The sequence below is a fragment of the Ovis canadensis genome, chromosome 4 (assembly GCF_042477335.2).
Source record: "Ovis canadensis isolate MfBH-ARS-UI-01 breed Bighorn chromosome 4, ARS-UI_OviCan_v2, whole genome shotgun sequence".
Classification (NCBI taxonomy): domain Eukaryota; kingdom Metazoa; phylum Chordata; class Mammalia; order Artiodactyla; family Bovidae; genus Ovis; species Ovis canadensis.
The window spans coordinates 35,755,449-35,770,999 of record NC_091248.1 but is presented as its reverse complement, the minus strand read 5'-3'; positions in this window follow the sequence as shown (position 1 = coordinate 35,770,999).

The window sequence follows — 15,551 nt, the reverse complement described above, 5'->3', positions numbered from 1 at the left end:
TATTTCATTTGATCCACATAACATCTGCAGCCACATCCCTTGCACTTTACACCAACTGTGGCCTACATTTTCCCCACCCACCCCTCCCATTATGTTATCTCATCTGGTATATAGAAGTTGGGCAGACATAGATACTTTCCCAGACACCTTTCCACTTCTCTCAGGATATCGAGGCAAACGGGGGTGATGGAGTTATCAAAGAATTAAAAATTCCATATGGAGAAATATTTGTCACAGAAATATAGCCATAGCTATGTGAAAGCCTTTAATTCCTAAAGTATCTTATGTCTACAGAGAGTCTACATTGGAATATTCATGAGACTTTTGTGTTTTAAAAGAAAACCTCCTTTAAAAGAATGTATTGGCAACCAGAAAGTAAAATAACATGCAAAGATGCCTATTTTTCTACTTTCTTTTCTAATGGTTAGACACTGTCACAGCTGTTACAGACATCTTTGGTGTTGAATTTTATGTGCTCAGTGGGAGAGGAGGTGATGGAAAGGACGGGGTTTTGATGCCCTTAATCCCATGCAGCTTAATTCCCCAAATGCTTCAGCTGCCTGGAGTCCCCTCTCACTTGTGGATGTATAGGGAGCTGAGGATTTCCTCCATTCCTAATGTAGTCTTTGTTTTCCTAAGTCTTGTTCCCCCAACAAGTCTAGTTCACATGAACTCTTGGGTATACAAGGTCCTGAGCAACCCACTGTGTGTTCTGATTTCAGATACCACTTATATACAGCATCACTTATATGTATCATGGATTAAACTCAGTGGTTTTCTTTCTAAAAATGGGCTTCTTATCTTGTTAAAAGTCAACTCCTTTGAAATCTCTAAGAAGTCTTTGTTTAAAGGCATAACAATCTGTTATGCAGTTAAAATATGTTTTAGACTTTCCCTGTGCCTTCTACCTTCCCAGCAGAGTCCCAGGTATTGATTCCAAATGATTTTTCCACTTAGCCTTTTCTTGTTGCTTAAAATGAGCCCTGGATGAAAGTCAGGAGATAACAGATTCAAGTATTAATTCTGCCTTGTTTCAATAACCTTCTAGGAGAGATGTTGAGGGTGGCTTGGTGATGGAGACAACTGAAGAAAAGTCACAAGAATCTGGATATATTTCAGCATCAGAGCTGGTAGGAATTGCTGACTGGAAGTAAGTTATGAGATAAAGAGAAGAATTAAGAGCTATTTTAATTTTTTCCCCAAGGGCAAGTGTTAGAATATTGATTTACCGAAACAGGGATGGGAGGACTGTGGCAGGATCTAGTGATGGGGTTAAAATCAGGAATTTTGGGTTTGATCCTGTTAAGTTGAAGATGTCTCTTGGACATTTACAAGGAAATTTTGAGCTAGATATCTAAGTCTGAAGTTCAGGAGAAAAGTCAGGACTTACGGTTTCTAACGTATCAATGACTTTTAAAGATTTCAGAAAAGAGTCGTAAGTCAGGAAAGTTGTGTTCAGAGGCTAGAAAAACTGTCTATGGATTGCGGAGACACCAGTGTTTAAAGACACTGACAAAGACAACAGACTTGTGTCCTCAGTGGGGGAGGGAGATGGTGGGACGAATGGAGAGAGGAGCATTGAAACATACACAATACCATACGTAAAATTAGACAGCCAGTGGAAATTTGCTGTATGTTGCAGGGAGCTCAAATCCCGGGCTCTCTGACAGCCTCTAGAGGTGGGATGGAGCGGGAGGTGGGAGGGGACATAAGTATACCAATGGCTGATTCATGATACATGGCAGAAACCAGCACAATATTGTAAAGCAATTATCCTCATTAAAAATAAATTTTAAAACAAAACCAAACAAACAAATAGATTAGAGACTTGAGGAATGAACAGAGAAATAGAGGAGTGAACGGAGGGAAAATGGGGTCTAGGAGACCTGTTAGTTGAAGTTTCGAGCAGAGTCAAGCAACTACTGAGTGACCTGCTTCTGACAGAGGAAGCGAGGTGTTTATTTTGTTGACTCTTCCACTCTCTGTTGAAAATAAAGCTTACCCCAGATGGAAACAAAACAAAAAAATAAAAGCTTTGCCTTTGATTGTGTGACCTTAGAAAGAGTCATTTAAACTTGATATTTCCCTCCTTTGAGACTAGTAGAATAATACATTTTATTTACTGTCCCCTAAGTGTATAAAAATTGGCCATGCAAAAGATAAAGTTGCATTTCAAAATCAAGAGCAAAAGGTAGGTTTTTAAAGATTTCTTGCCAAGTTGAAAAGTGTTCAAAGAGTTAACATTAAGCTCCCTGATTTCCTACCTTCACTGAGCTCCACTCTACCAAGTGCTTCCTGGTCAGTCTGCCAGCCCTAGTCTCTACCACCACATGGAGCAAATCCAGGGGTCAACCGTGAGAAAAGTTGCATACCTCCCAAAATTCCTTTTTTTTTTTTTAATTCACTTGTTGAAGACCATAATGCTTTTAAAGCAGAAGCAAATCTTGACAAAATCAAAGTATGGTAACGGTTCTAGGAGGTGTAATATTCATCTCTGCATTACGATTGACTCTGATTGAACTTGTACTGTAGAACCAATTGTGTTGTTGTTTAGTTGCTCAGTTTTGCCTTACTCTTTTATGACCCCAGGAACTGTAGCCCTCCAGGCTCTTCTGTCCATGGGATTTCCCAGGCAAGGATACTGGAGTGGGTAGTCATTCCATTCTCCAGGGATCTTCCCCACCCAGGGATTGAACCCAAGTCTCCTGTTGCTGGCAGATTCTTTACCATCTGAGCCCCCAGAGACGTCCCATAACCTGAGAGTTATGAAATAACTGAGTCATGGGGATGTAATGTACAGCATGGTGACTATCATTATTAACACTGTGTTGGCTATTTGGAAGTTGCTAAGAAATTAAATCTTAAAAGTTCTCATCACAAGAAAAAAAATATAACTATGTGGTGATAGATGTTAACTAGAGTTAGTGTGGTAATCATTTCTCAATATATGAAAATATCAAATCACCTCATGGTGCACCTGAAACTAACATGCCAAATATGTCTCAATAACATAAGAGATGTGGGTTCAATCCCTGCCTGCATTGGGAAGATTCCCTGGAGGAGGGCATGGCAACCCACTCCAGTATTCTTGCCTGGAGAATCCCAAGGACAGAAGAGCCTGGTGGGCTACAGTCTATAGGGTCACAAAGAGTCAGACATGACTGAAGCAACTTAGCATGCATGCCTCAATAAAAAGAGTATTTCTACAAATAAAAGGTGAAATGCTTTTCAATCTATGCTCTTCATTCTAAAATCACATGCTCCCAGAGATTTTCTTTTTTTTAAATAGATCATAAGAACCAACTAACCCAGCCTCCTAAAATGAACTATTTTCATAGCACACCTGGCTACAGGTGGAACTGGTACCAGTAACCAGAGCTGCTGATCTCAATTACCATTTATTACTGATTTTTATTTTTTGGTTTTTGGCTTTTTTGTCATCATTAAAACATTTTGGCATTGGTTTTAAAGCACAATCTTTAGTTAAAATAGTTAAACCCTTATTCACTTCATTCTAATTTTAGTTCTTTCTAAATACTCTTTTTAGGTAGTTCTAAATCTGAAAGAGACTATTAATTATAAGCTGCCCAAATTAACCATGAAATGTGATAGATGAGACATTTCTAAAATATTAAAATCTAAACGTCAAGCTCAGGGAGGACAGGATGTACTCTAGGTAGCTTACCGTACTTCTCACATTTGCTCTGAAACGAATAAAATTGTTTTCATTATTTTCTTTAGTTATCTTGTGTCTTACACTCATATTTCCTTTAAATCTTGATTGAAATTTGACATTTCTATGGAGACCTTCTCAAGCTATCCTACATTAGAGGTAAATTCTCACTATTTAAATTGTTTTCCTCTGATTTATTTTTCTTGGTGTTGATGTAATCTTATATATTTTACCAAATTTTCCTGTTTATTTTCTGTCTCCTAATATGAACTTCCAAAGAACAGATATTTGGGTCTCTCCCTCTCTCTTTTTTTTAAACAGATCAGTCTCTAGGAGAACAATACTTGGTGTCTGAAATTGCTCAGTAAATCTCTGTCTCATTGCATATATGAGTGAATGGAATGGCAAATACTTCCTTCTTATTAAAGAAGATGTTTTACATCCTTCAACTCTCTGAAAGGTAGAACATTCATAAGGGCACAGAAAAATGTTTTGATTGAAAGTCAAAGAGAGAAAAACAGAGATGAAATAAAACAGAGATGCTTCTTAACATGAAGAACTTACTGGAATACAAGTCAGCATCTCTTCTTATAAAATCAGAAAGCTGTCTCTGAGCTGGGCTCTTTTTTTGCTGAGAATAAGGTAGAACATAAAAGGAAAATGAATGGCTAGGGTTAGGCACACTGGGAATGATAAAGAGATGAGGAAGTATGAAAGAGTTTATTGTTCTAAAATTATGTGCTTGTTAAAATTGTCTTGCATTACATTGAAACAAAGATATATTTTCTTGTTCTCCAGTTCTCAAAAAAAAGATCAAAATGCAAGTGTTAAATATATATATATATACATATTATACATATGTACATTTTTTTTTCATTTATATCTGGAGTGGAAATTTTAACAGTTTCAAAAATCAGTGCCTAATAAGAGAAGGTTTCTTCTCACCATTACAGTGGGTGTATTACTGAAGAATTTAAATTTCTTTGAGAAATTTCACAATTTCTCACTTGCAGAAATAAACACTCAGAGAAATGTGTTTCACTTTGGAATCTGCAATCTCTGTCCTAAGAAGTGTCTCAGTTGACATTCATCATGTTGATGACATCACCACAGCCTGGACCTAACTCTCCAAGTTGCAAGAATACCACCGTTTAGACAGAGGCATCTGTTGGATCGTCAGTGGTTCCAGAGCTAATTTTTCAAATGAAATCTTTTTAGAAATAGCAAATGCTCTGAACTCCTAACACAGGCTTTTTTAAAAAGCACACATAATAACCTGGAACCCACTTAAGAAGCATTTATTAACATAAGAACAACAGCCATATCTGTTTGCACTTTAGGTATTTTACAATCTATGACATTACTATTAATATGCCATGATATTGGAGAGGGAAATGACAACTCATTCAAGTACTGTGGCCTGGGAAATCCAATGGACAAGAGGAGCCTGGCAGGCTACAGTCCAAGGGGTCACCAAAGAGACAGACACGACTTAGCAACTAAACAACAACAATGCCATGATACAGTCATAAGCAAGAACAGAAAAAGTCTGTAAGTTGCTGAAGGCCTGATAGCATAGCAGAAGAACAGTTTCTCCCTTATTTGCTTCCAACCTAGAAGCTGAAGAGATAAAACTATCAAAAATGAAAAACTATAAATTTTTGTAGCAGTTCAAAACCACATCGAAAGTAGAACACTATTTTTCTTCTGCCTGACACGTCATTCAAAGGGACATTATTAACTCAATGTCTTTGCTGTTGACATAATTATATATAAAGACGCCCCAGAAAATGAGGATGCCCCTGGGTTCTATGCTAAATACTGTCAAGAGGGCAGCTGAGGCAGTGCAATGGATGTGCATTAGAAGGACATTTGAAGGCCCACCTCTGACACTTGGTTTCATAACTGGTCAAATCATTTAATAACCCTTTGCTTTTTATACATCAAAGACTATTACATTTTCATAGAGCACAAATTGTGAAGAATAGATAAATTGAAAATAAAATGATCACTGGGAATCCTCTGGTGGTCCACTGCAGGAAGCATGGGTTCAATCCTTGATGGGGGAACCAAGATCCCTTATGCTGTATAAAAAGTAAAGGTAAAATGAAGTCATTCAGTCGTGTCTGATTCGTTGTGATCCCATGGACTGTATAGTGCAGTCAATAAATAAACAAATAAACTAATCACTACGAGCCCCTTTTAAACTGTTAATCACTGTATTTATACAGTATTAAGAACTGCTAAGAAAATTTATATTTTTAATTTTTGATAGTTTTATCAAAAACTATCAAACTTTATAGGTGCAACAATTATTTTGTTAGAGAGTATTTATGAGTTAGTCACAATATTTTATAACTGAAGAAAAAGTTATGAAAATTTAAACATGTCTCCACTTTTTGTTAAGAAGAATGTAAAAATAGAAAATTAATATATTTGCAAAGAAACCAGTAGAAGAATACAGACAAAAAATGATGACAGTCATTGTATATTAGTAGTAAGATTTTAGTTGATTCTTATTTTCTTTATGATGTACATTGATTTCTTAATATTTCTTTAATGAAAATGTGTAAAAATTTTAAAGAAGGGGAAAATGCTTGTATTACCACAGTTACATTTTTATTGCTTTCAGTCATTAGGAAAGTAACTCTGAACAGTTTCTACTGTTCAAAATAAATAGCAAGATAAAATATTGTGACTAACATATAAATATTCTATAACTTAATACTTGTAGCACCTATACAATTATGTAAGTAACTATACTTAGATAACTGCTATATTTTTCAATTATTTATCTTACAAATAATATTGCAGTAAACAGCTGTTAAGTATGCATCCATTCCAAGACTAATGTGTTAAGATGATGTTTTAGAAGGAGAATTTCTGGGTCAAAATAAAAAGACATGTTTAAGATTCTTATTACTTATTGCCAATTTTTTCCTGAAATACTAAAACATATGCTTGCTTTAGCAATATCTTAAGATGTCTGCTTCTCTTTTATTACTACTAACCACTGTAAACCTTAAACAAATTTTCTAATTTGATCGGGTACATCATGGACTCGATGGACGTGAGTCTGAGTGAACTCCGGGAGATGGTGATGGACAGGGAGGCCTGGCGTGCTGCGATTCATGGGGTCGCAAAGAGTCGGACATGACTGACCGACTGAACTGAACTGAACTGAAACTTATTTACTAGTCTTTATGTATATATACACAAATAGATATGTTTATATATATATATAGAAATGCATATAAATATAGTGTAATACAAGTAGCACTTACTACCCAGTGTTTTTCTTTGACATTAGATTGACATAATGTCTTTCTTCCACAAAGTCTGTAATTTTTTTTAATAATCGCTGCCAAAATATTTTATTGAATATTTATTGAATATTTTATTGAATATTTATTGAATATTTTATTGAATATTTATTGAAATATTTTATTCAGATTCATCTCCATATTAGGTGATATGTTATATACTATATTGATAAGGGCATATATTTTATTTCTGTAAGAAAGATGGCAAGGACTATAAAATCAGTAACTTGAAAAGACTAGAAACTTAAATTCAGAATAGACATAAATGACATTATAGAGATGTATAGTTGTAGATGTCTTTGTGTGTGTGGATGTAATTATAGATATAAAAATTGGTACTCCTCCAATGTATTCATTCTCATAATTTCAGGACTTTAAGCCACAATTTGTTACCACTTGCTGCTTACTAACTAAGTCAAATGTTCTTAGTGCCTGGCCTACCCTTATGTGTAGACTAGCCATCCCTTAATGTGGTTTCAGTTCTTTAATGGTACTGAAAGGGACTGTTTACTTAATACCTCTGTGTCCTAGAGAAACTTATAAAATTTGGCCTAGAATAATTTAATTTTGAACTTCAGCCAAATCACTATAATAAAATCCAGTTATGAACAGATCGAAAGAACTGCCTCACATGACTATTCAAAGGCCAATTTTAGAAGAGCCCACACTTACCCTCCATACTCCACTTGGAAAGTTATTAAAATCATAAATCTGCGTCCTAGAATTACAGCATTTTAAGATTATCTTAAGATCTTCCTCCCTTTCCAGAGAAAAACCGCAAAGGTCAAAGAACTAAAGTGACTAGTTCACAAGGCAATTGAGTAATGAACCGAGATTAGTAGACCAATTCCCAGGCTATTCATCTTTCCACAAGTTTCCCTGATTTTCCACTATTCCTAAGAATGTCTTTCCTATTCTTGTGTCATTAACCAAATTCCCTAGGAACGTCTAACTGCTTGTAAAGGGGCTATGGTTTCCTCAGAAAGGGTTATCTTTTGCAGTGCTCAAAATATGTCTTCTGGCTGAAGTTCCTTAAACAGGTCTTTCCTCAAATCATACTAAGTTTGTTTTAGTGTTAAATTTGGTAACAGGGAGTTGAATGGAATGTTTCCTGTTATCCTGGAATTGTGGCTAAGGCTCAAGGCTTAGGATAAAAAAGCACACATTCTAAAGCAAATATCCTCATTCTAAAGAAAGCCATCAACAAAGGGGCCAGAGATCTTCCAAGGTCTCTTTGAGAGGTAGCTGAACTGGTAGTACTGAAGTCAACCACCCTCTTCTTATTAGTACAGAAGAAAAGGGCAAGGCAGTTGCATGGTTTTGGGGGTGAGACAAAGGAACTACCACCTCAGCCAGGTGCCACATGCAAAGTACAACGTTTAAGGTCCTGCTTCCTTTTCCAAAGGCAAATTGAGGGCGAGTTCTGAGGATGCACTTGAAAAGATTAGTGAGACTGCAGAGAAGAACCTGTTACTTCTCCCCAGCTGGTTGTTCCAAGAGATGCAAATTTTGTATGTCCATCATTCTACTGTCATTGGGAGCAAAGAACATAGGAGAATTGTTGGGGGCCCTTGTCAAATGTTCCTTATAGTTTGGGTTTTAACGTGAGCATAAGACTGGTCTTGACATGTATCTGTAAATTCCTGGAGACAGAAGGTGCTTTCAGTAGTCAATACCAATAGGCCAAGAAATCATGGTACAACAACCTGGGAATAAAATAGGGGCAACCCACAGCTTCTATTTGAGAGGGTACAGAAGAGGAACTGAGCATTCACTTGGTTCTGTGTGAAATATTATGGAAGTTAGAAAAAGGGGATGAAGTTTTTGGACAACAATATATTATCCAAAATATTGGATGAAAATATATTCCCATAGAAAATATGAAGCCTAAAAGAAGACAGGCCTGTTCCATAGAGGGCTTGAACATACAGCTAAGCCCCACTGGAGAGAATCATGCACTACAATCTAGGGTCACCCTGACCCATTTTAACAGATGCAGATGGAGATAAAGCCAAGCAGACCAAGATCAAAGCAGAGTGAGGCCAAGAGCAAGAAGAGAAATGCAGTGATAGAGGACAGCCTCTGTAGAAATGCAGTGATATAGGACAGCCTCTGACTCTCCAGTCCTTACTTCTTAACCCAGATACCAGGAATCCATATCGAGAAGAAGGAGAAAAGAGAAACATTAAATCCTGCGCTCTCCACTTTCCAAGTTTCTTACAACACAATCAGCCAGTAATGGGGCTACTAGAACTTTTGAGATTAGCGAGATTGACTGTTTTATACACATAGGCAGAAAATTGGAAGGGAAAGAAAGTTTTAGTATAATTGAAGGCAGTAATTTAACATATATTAGTGTCTTGTAAAGGTACAAACTGTTTAAATTTTGTTTTTATACCATTCCTTTCAGTATTCAACAAGGTATAAGTACCACATAAATACATGTTGAGTTTAACGAAATTTGTTATTTTAAATATTTAGATGAAATTTAGGGGTTTCTCACCTAACAAAATAAAAATGAGAAATCTGTAAACAAAATCAAAACTAACTGAGAAATGGTGCTTGGCAGAAACCAACACAATACTATAAAGCAATTATCCTTCAATTAAAAATGAATGTTCAGTAGGAAGAAAAAAGACAAAGAGAATTATTAGATAAAGTGAATAGTTATGGTAAGTATATCTATTAGCTCAAACAGTAAACATATAAAACTCTCAGGATTAGCACAGAGGTCTAGCATGAACGCAATTATCAATAAATGCTAGTCCTCTTCACTATAAGACTCGATACTTTTACCTGCTCTAAGCTTTAAGTACTATGAAGTGACTAAGCAGCAGCAGCAGCATAGAATCAGGTATGATTCTTCTTCAAGACTAGGAAATTGACGGTGGTACATGCGGTTTTGCCTTTTCGTTGGTTTAAGTCATCTACTCTATTCACACACCCTTACACCCTCCTGGATGTCTCAGAAGAAAAGGTGCCAAAGTCAGCAATTTATCAACGTCTCCCACCCCCATCCTCATCTCCTCCTTATTCTGCTCCAGTGTTCCCAGACACAGTAAACAGCACTACCATCCACCCTATTAAACAAGCGAGAAATCTGAGTTCATCCGAAACATTTTGTTCCTCATCCCACCTTCCAGCCAGTCACCTTGCCCACTTGCTTTACCTCTTAAATGTTTTTCACACCTACTACCTTCTTCTTGACTTCCTACACAAGAGAAGACTCTACACATGGACATCACCAGATGGTCAACACCCAAATCAGACTGATTGTATTCTTTCCAGCCAAAGATGGAGAAGCTCTATACAGTCAACAAAAACAAGACCAGGAGCTGACTGTGGCTCAGATCATGAACTCCTTAATGCCAAATTCAGACTTAAATTGAAGAAAGTAGGGAAAATCGCTAGACCATTCAGGTATGACCTAAATCAAATCCCTTATGATTATACAGTAGAAGTGAGAAATAGATTTAAGGGACTAGATCTGATAGATAGAGTGCCTGATGGACTATGGACGGAAGTTCGTGACATTGTACAGGAGACAGGGATCAAGACCATCCCCATGGAAAAGAAATGCAAAAAAGCAAAATGGCTGTCTGGGGAGGCCTTACAAATAGCTGTGAAAAGAAGAGAAGTGAAAAGCAAAGGAGAAAGGGAAAGATACAAGCATCTGAATGCAGAGTTCCAAAGAATAGCAAGAAGAGATAAGAAAGCCTTCCTCGGCTATCAATGCAAATAGAGGAAAACAACAGAATGGGAAAGACTAGAGATCTCTTCAAGAAAATTAGAGATACCAAGGGAACATTTCATGAAAAGATGGGCTTGATAAAGGACAGAAATGATATGGACCTAACAGAAGCAGAAGATATTAAGAAGAGGTGGCAAGAATACACAGAAGAACTGTACAAAAAAGAGCTTCATGACCCAGATAATCATGATGGTGTGATCACTCATCTAGAGCCAGACATCCTGGAATGTGAAGTCAAGTGGGCCTTAGAAAGCATCACTATGAACAAAACTAGTGGAGGTGATGGAATTCCAGTTAAGCTATTTCAAATCCTGAAAGATGATGCTGTGAAAGTGCTGCACTCAGTATGCCAACAAATTGGGAAAACTCATCAGTGGCCACGGGACTGGAAAAGGTCAGTTTTCATTCCAATCCCAAAGAAAGGCAATGCCAAAGAATGCTCAAACTACCACACAATTGCACTCATCTCACACGCTAGTAAAGTAATGCTCAAAATTCTCCAAGCCATGCTTCAGCAATACGTGAACCGTGAACTCCCAGATGTTCAAGCTGGTTTTATAAAAGGCAGAGGAACCAGAGATCAAATGGCCAACATCCGCTGGATCATGGAAAAAGCAAGAGAGTTCCAGAAAAAACATCTATTTCTGCTTTGTTGACTATGCCAAAGCCTTTTGAGCTGTGGGGATCACAATAAACTGTGGAAAATTCTTCAAGAGATGTGATTACCAGACCACCTGACCTGCCTCTTGAGAAACCTGTATGCAGGTCAGGAAGCAACAGTTAGAACTGGACATGGAACAACAGACTGGTCCCAAATAGGAAAAGGAATACGTCAAGGCTGTATATTGTCACCCTGCCTATTTAACTTCTATGCAGAGTACATCATGAGAAACACTGGACTGGAAGAAGCACAAGCTGGAATCAAGATTGCTGGGAGAAATATCAATAACCTCAGACATGCAGATGACACCCCCCTTATGGCAGAAATTGAAGAGGAACTAAAAAGCCTCTTGATGAAAGTGAAAGAGGAGAGTGAAAAAGTTGGCTTAAAGTTCAACATTCAGGAAACTAACATCATGGCATCTGGTCCCATCACTTCATGAGAAATAAGATGGGGAAATGGTGGAAACAGTGTCAGACTTTATTTTTGGGGGCTCCAAAATCACTCCAGATGGTGATTGCAGCCATGAAATTAAAGACACTTACTCCTTGGAAGGAAAGTTATGACCAACCAAGATAGCATATTCAAAAGCAGAGACATTACTTTGCCGACTAAGGTCCATCTAGTCAAAGCTATGGTTTTTCCAGTGGTCATGTATGGATGTGAGAGTTGGACTGTGAAGAAAGCTGAGCACAGAAGAACTGATGCTTTTGAACTGTGGTGTTGGAGAAGACTCTTGAGAGTCCTTTGGACTGCAAGGAGATCCAACAAGTCCATCCTAAAGGAGATCAGCCCTGGGTATTCTTTGGAAGGAATGATGCTAAACTCCAGTACTTTTGCCACCTCATGCGAAGGGTTGACTCACTGGAAAAGACCCTGGGCTGGGAGGGATTGGGGGCAGGAGGAGAAGGGGACTACAGAGGATGAGATGGCTAGATGGCATCACGACATGAGTTTGAGTGAACTCCGGGAGTTGGTGATGGACAGGGAGACTTGGCCTGCTGTGATTCATGGGGTAGCAAAGAGTTGGACATGACTGAGCGACTGAACTGAATTGGACCTTCTTACCTGTGTTGTTGTTTCCTCAATGCAAATGGTCAATATCCCTGGTGGCTCAGACGGTAAAGAGTCTGCCTGCAATATAGGAGACCTGGGTTTGATCCTTGGGTTGGGAAGATCCCTGAAGAATGAAATGGCAACCCACTCCAGTATTCTTGCCAGGAAAATCCCATGGATGGAGGAGCCTGGCAGGCTACAGTCCATGGGGCCACAAAGAGTTAGATGCAACTGAACGACTTCACTTTCACTTTTTATTTCACCCTGGGTTGGCTTCCTTTAAACCATCCTCTCCATATTACCCAGAGAGGAGGACCATGGCACAACACTGCTTGAATACTTCACTGAGCCTCTACCATTCTAAACATAACAGCCAAACTCTTAAGAAGAGCATCACCACGAGAGTGCTCTTCTCAATTCACTTCCTATTCTCTTTATCTGGTTTCTTACTCTCTGGAATGCAGCAGTTTTTTGTTACATGCATACAGCATGGTGGTACGTGGCTCTTTGTCTCTGCTTAAGCTATTTCCTTCTAACCTCTATCAGCTTTCAGGATTTCCCAGGAGATCTTTCCAGATTCCCCACATTGCACAGTGTACCCACTGCATGCCTTTTTCAGAGTATGGTGAAATAAGGTGTTTTCTCCTTAACCAGATTCTAAGAACCTTTATTGAAGGGCCAATATTTGATATCTTTCTTATCTAAGTTCCTCACAGAAAAAGAGAAATAAATATCAATTTAAAAAATAAATAACAAATAAAAAGAGAGATAAATAAAAGGCTAAACTGAACTAAATATTAGAAAGTAAAAATTAACAACAGATAGCATGTTACACAAGCCCCTTAAACCTGCAGATATTGTGCTAAGAGTTTTCTACCCACTCTTTAATCTTTATAACATCTCTGTAAGGTAAGTGGTCTTGTGACCCTTATTACACAGATGAGGGGCATGGGGCCCATGGGCTTAAGTAGTTGATCTAAGGTCACACAGGCATTTATGGCGAAAGTCAGAATTCCAAAGTTTGACTCTCAGGCTTCAGTGCTCAACTAACATGCTGCTGGGCGACTTGCAAAATTACTTTCTATAAGTGACTAAACTACAAATTCATGAGATGAACTGCCCCGCCCCAATGCAGAGACTCTTTTAGGAACTGAATCAGTCATTGCTGTGTTTGTGTAATGTTAGGCCTTTTCACTGCCAGAAAAGGGTGGCGAGTGAAGTGAAAGTCACACAGTCATATCCGACTCTTTGTGACCCCATGGACTGTAACCCACCAGGCTCCTCTGTCCATTAAATTTTCCAGGCAAGAATACTGGAGTGGGTTGCCATTTCCTTCTCTAAGAAAAGGGTGGACTTTACTCTAAACCATTTAATTATGCTCAGTTTCATCAGCAGTCAGGCTGTTAGCTTCCATTATCTCTGACTGAAAAAGCATGCCTGAATGGTAAATTCCTACTTATAGAAGAAAGACTAAAAAGGTAAATTGCTAGGATCAAACCTATGAGTTAAGTTGACCCCTGGCTCAAGAGAAGTCCAATTATAAAGTGTAAGCAAACTCCAAAATGATACCCCTTCCTGGTTTCTGGGAGCAGTTAAACATAGAAGACAAGAAGCCAATATACACTGAAAAACTCCTAGAGAAGATGGACAGGTATAATGAACGGCGAGTCTACAAATGGAGAAGTTGAATAATATCAGACAGGCCTTGAAAAGGAATTCAATCAGAAGCATCTCTGAAACATGTAAACAAATATACAATATTCCTCACAAAACATGTCTATGGACTTTCAGATTTCTCCACGGCTGTATTTTAAGATTTTGAAAATGTTTTAGTAAGCATAAAAATCTAACGTGGAGTTAAAACTGTAAACAAATTATCATCATCACGTAAAATGTTTTCTTAGAAAATCAGACTTCATGATAGCAAATCAATGCTTTCAGACACATTGCTAATATTTCCTAAAATAAAAGCACCACCTGGAACTTAACATGAGTAACCACCATAGTAGTGGTCATGGAAAATATTACAGGGTTCATCAATCTGGGAATTTACATTGATGTAACGGGAGGCCTTTGGGTAGATGGCCAGGCAAACTCACCCAGAACAGAAAAGCTTGCAGACCAAATGAAAACACTCGATTCACACAGCTTATTGAACCAATCTTCAAGCATAGCAACAAGCAAGGGGAAAGAGAGAGGAAGTTAACACACATAGGATAGGGCCCAGGAAATTCCTGAATCCTTCTCCATGTTCTCTTGTTTTGAATGATTCATGACTATTTTTTGTCTAAGCCCTTCTGTATTCATGTTAGGAAAGCAGAAACAAGGTATCAGAACTGGGGAGCTTACACAACAGAAACTTCATATCTCACGTTTTGGAGGCCAGAAGATCAAGGTTCCCTGTTTATGGCCCAGTGCTAGTGGTTTTGTGGCAATTTTTGGCATTCCTTTCCTTCTGCATCACCCTGATCTCTGCCTTCATCTTCACTTGGTTGTCTCCATACGTGCATGTCTGTGTCTCAACGCTCCCTTTAATAAGGACTCCAGTCATATTGGGAGGAGATACCCCACGTCCGAGGCCAGAAACGGCGGCCAGGAGGAGCTACCCTGCATCCGAGGTCAGGGGCAACGTCCGAGGCCAGGGGCGGCAGCTGGAAGGAGCAACCCCACGCCCAAGGAGTGGTGGCTGTCCCAGCGCAGGAGGGCCTAAAGGAGCCATCCCACATTGAAGGTCAGGAAGGGTGGCAGGAGGAGATACCCCTCATCCAAGGTAAGGAGCAGCAGCTGTGCTTTGCTGGAGCAGCTGTGAAGAGATACCCCACACCCAAGGTAAGAGAAACCCAAGTAAGATGGTAGGTGTTGCAAGAGGGCATCAGAGGGCAGACACACTGAAACCATACTCACAGAAATCTAGTCAATCTAATCACGCTAGGACCACAGCCTTGTCTAACTCAATGAAACTAAGCCATGCCCAGGGGCAACCCAAGACGGGCGGGTCATGGTGGAGAGGTCTGACAAAATGTGGTCCGCTGGAGAAGGGAATGGCAGACCACTTCAGTATCTTTGCCTTGAGAACCCGATAAATAG